Below are 4,057 nucleotides of genomic sequence, written 5' to 3' on the forward strand. Positions count from 1 at the left end.
AAGCATTATCATCACAGTCTCTTTTCTGCACTTTCACACATTTTCACATTGACTAGACAAATACATAAAATGTTCATTATTTCATTGTGACAGACTTTTTCTTTCAGTGAAAACATACTGGAGAAATCAAATAAAAGGTGACAGAAAATAAAGCAGAACAGGACACAGCCAAAGTAATACTCATCAACAACTCTTTCCATACAACTGTCCTGTTCTGCCCCCTAGCGTTTATCACAGTGCATTACACACAGTATGGAAAAATTACTTAACACTAAACTCATTTTTTTTTTTTATCTGAGAAGAGAAGAGACTGACACATTTCACACAAACACAAAGTACAGTGGTTCAGATACAGATGTTTATTGAAACTCAAGCTCTCTCTCTCTCCTCTTAGATCTCTCCGCGGCCTTTGTGGATAAGAGCGTTGGCTAAATTATTAAAATGTCAATGTAAACAAACAATGTAAAACCCAGGAGTAAACAAGAGTAAACAAAAATATTTTTTACAGCAACCTCTCTCATATTTAGTACTAGTAAAATACTGATTAAAAGTGCTAGTGCTTCAGAAGAAATGCAAATTAAAAACACTGAGAAGTGCTTTTGGTTCTTTGTAACTTAAAAAAAAGTCACAAAAATACCCATTGTCCTCATCTGCAAAAATAAAAATAACCATGGCAATCCATTTCCCATATTGTATGAAACAAAAAAGTATAACATATCCCTAATACAAAAGCAGTTGTCTAAAGTAACTGTTTAAATTGTATATACTGCAACATTTACTCCATATTCAGTGACGTAAAACTTTGACAGACATCGTAATAGTGTCTCAGGAAGAAGGTAGATTAAAAAAAAGATGTAGCTACTAGCTACGTACTACATGATTGAACATCTGCCTCTCCAACTGCAATTCAAACCATCAAAGTGAACACTTTGCTTGCCCCTACGAGGGTGAAATCGTTCCATGTGATTTCCTAGCCTAGTTGCTGATCCGTTGGTACTGTCAAGGACCAGGCTATTCCTTATGGAGGAGAGAAACTCTGATCTACTGTAGATCTACTCTATAATATCAGCTGAACAGCAGGGTGTCAGTTAAGTCCAACAGTGCATGGCTGTGCCCAATGCCCCCCCCCCCCAAAAAAAACTGTCCTGTGGTATGAATACCATACTGCTACAGAAACATTATGTACTGTAAGGCACAGCAGGTATAACACTGGAAGAAAAAAATAATCTAAATTTTTTGGCATCAGGTTCCATCAAACATGTGACTATAGCCCTTTGTAAAGGTACCTGGACTTTGGTTGTCAAAGTAGGATTACAGTAGGGTTGCAAAAGTCCTGAAACGTTCCMAAAATCCCCAGATCTTTCAGAAATTTGACTTGAAGAATTCCAGGTTTGAGAAATCCCTCCTTGCATATTGCTACGTCCTAATTCTTGGAATCCTCCAAATCAGGGATTACTGAAAAAAAAACATTTTAGAAATTTGGGAAAGTTAACGGATCCATGCTTGCAACCCTACACAGGATTAAGACAGAAGTAACCGATTGTCCTGTTCGGTCTGGGTGGATCAGCTGGGGGAGATCTCAGACACTATGGGGAAGGATGGGAAGGTAGAACAGGAGTCTCTGTGCTTCAGTTTAAACATGAGTTGCTCTTTCTCCTGTGTGAGCCTCTGACAGAGACCTGTCTGCCTGTCTAACGTCCCTTGGAGGTCCTGGTGCTCCTTGGAGAGCTGCCTACAGACAGGAGCACAGGGAAGGCCAAATATTAGAAGACACGCATACAGTGCATTAGGAAAGTATTCAGACCCCTTGACTTTTTCCACATTGTTACATTACATCCTTACTCTAAAATTGATTAAATAAATGTTTTTCCTCAATGTACACACAATACCTCATAACGACACATTTTTGCAAGTGTTTTTAAAACAAAAAACAGAAATACCTTATTTACATAAGTATTCAGACCCTTTGCTATGAGACTTGAAAGGCACACATCTGTCTATATAAAGGTCCCACAGTTGACAGTACATGTCCGAGCAAAAACCATGCCATGAGGTGGAAGGAATTGTCCGTAGAGCTCCGAGACAGGATTGTGTTGAGGCACAGATCTGGGGAAGGGTACCAAAACATGTCTGCAGCATTGAAGGAAGAACACCGGCCTCCATCCTTCTTAATGGAAGACGTTTTGGAACCACCAAGACTCTTCCTAGAGCTGGCTGCCCGGCCAAACTGACCAATCGGGGGAAAAGGGCCTTGGTCAGGGTGGTGACCAAGAACCTGAGATGGGTGAATCTTCCAGAAGGACAACCATCTCTGCAGCACTCCACCAATCAGGCCTTTATGGTAGTGGCCAGATGGAAGCCACTCCTCAGTAAAAGGCATGACAGCCTGCTTGGAGTTTGCCAAAAGGCACCTTAAAGGACTCTCAGACCATGAGAAACAAGATTCTCTGGTCTGATGAAACCAAGATTGAACTATTTGAACCAGGCATCGCTCATCACCTGGCCTATACCATTCATACAGTGAAGCATGGTGGTGGCAGCGGTGATGTTCTTCAGTGGCAGGGACTGGGAGACTAGTCAGGATCGAGGGAAAGTTGAACGGAGCAAAGTACAGAGAGAGCCTTGATGAAAACAGTTATGCTCTACAGCACTCAGGACCTCAGACTGGGGTGAAGGTTCACCTTCCAATAGGATAACAACCCTAAGCACACAGCCAAGACAACACAGGAGTGGCTTCGGGACAAGTCTCTGAATGTCCTTGAGTGGCCCAGCCAGAGGCCGGATTTGAATCCAATCTCTGGTGAGACCTGAAAATAGCTGTGCAGCGACGCTCCCCATCCAACCTGACAGAGCTTGAGAGGATCTGCAGAGAAGAATGGGAGAAACTCCCCAAATACCAGGTGTGCCAAGCTTGAAGCATCATACCCAAGAAGACTCGAGGCTGTAGTCGCTGCCAAAGGTGTTTCAACAAAGTACTGAGTAAAGGGTCTGAATACTTATGTAAAATGTGTTTTTGCTTCATCACTATGGGGTGTAGATTGATGAGGGGGAAAAAACAATTTAATCAAATTGTAGAATAAGGCTGTAATATAACAATGTGGAAAAAGTCAAGGGTCTGAATACTTTCAGAATGCCCTGTATTCCATTGATAGTTTGACAGGAAGACATTCTTAATGAGCGAGAAAAAAAACTAATCTGTAGCAAAGTAGATTTTATAAATATTTTGCTGACCTAAAATCACTGTTCATCAAAATTCTACAAGTGTAAAGGCATTGCCATAAGTAGAAGTAGCACCAAAAACTCATCCAGCATCTATATTCTTTAATATAAGAGGAAATTACACAAGTTTCTATGGTGAAATTTATCTTTTACACTAAAGTACTGGAAACTGCCACAACTTGCTTCCTTTAAGAAATATTCTCACCACTTTCTCCACCAAGTGGCACCACATTCACATCTTATGTAAATGCAAAAGCCATTTGCTAATTTTAAGTTTGTTTGAACAGATATTAAGTTTGCTTGTTCTATATCTATTTGTTTGTTCTATATCCTTCTATATCTATTTACAGCCTTGTTGCCATGTAGTCTTCTACAATGTGACTTCCTGGTACAGACCTAACAACGTTAACTCCAGGGAAACAGACTGTTACCCACAGCTCCAGGGAAACAGACTGTTACCCACAACTCCAGGGAAACAGACTGTTACCCACAACTCCAGGGAAACAGACTGTTACCCACAACTCCAGGGAAACAGACTGTTTACCACAACTCCAGGGAAACAGACTGTTACCCACAAACTCCAGGGAAACAGACTGTTACCCACAACTCCAGGGAAACAGACTGTTACCCACAATCCAGGGAAACAGACTGTTACCCACAACTCCAGGGAACAGACTGTTTACCCACAACTCCAGGTAACAGACTGTTACCAACAGACAGAGATGGTGTGGATATCTGATAAGCAGCAGTTCTACTGTACAAGGCTTTGTGGTTGTCAATCCGAACTCTCAGGTCCTCGTTCTGCTGTAAAACATTTATGACCTGGTCTTCCAGAGAC

General features: G+C 41.3%; 1 long non-coding RNA gene across 1 annotated transcript; it reads right to left on the reverse strand.

Annotated features, from left to right (window-relative positions):
• Window positions 1–336: 336 nt before the first annotated feature.
• LOC112069381 (uncharacterized) lies at window positions 337–4,057 on the reverse strand. Its single transcript, XR_002893726.1, has 2 exons — window positions 3,975–4,057; window positions 337–1,732 (listed from the first exon to the last, which is right to left on the reverse strand). It is a non-coding gene; the product is annotated as an uncharacterized lncRNA (long non-coding RNA).

The sequence above is a fragment of the Salvelinus sp. IW2-2015 genome, unplaced genomic scaffold (genome assembly GCF_002910315.2).
Source record: "Salvelinus sp. IW2-2015 unplaced genomic scaffold, ASM291031v2 Un_scaffold996, whole genome shotgun sequence".
In the NCBI taxonomy this organism is placed as follows: Eukaryota; Metazoa; Chordata; class Actinopteri; order Salmoniformes; family Salmonidae; genus Salvelinus; species Salvelinus sp. IW2-2015.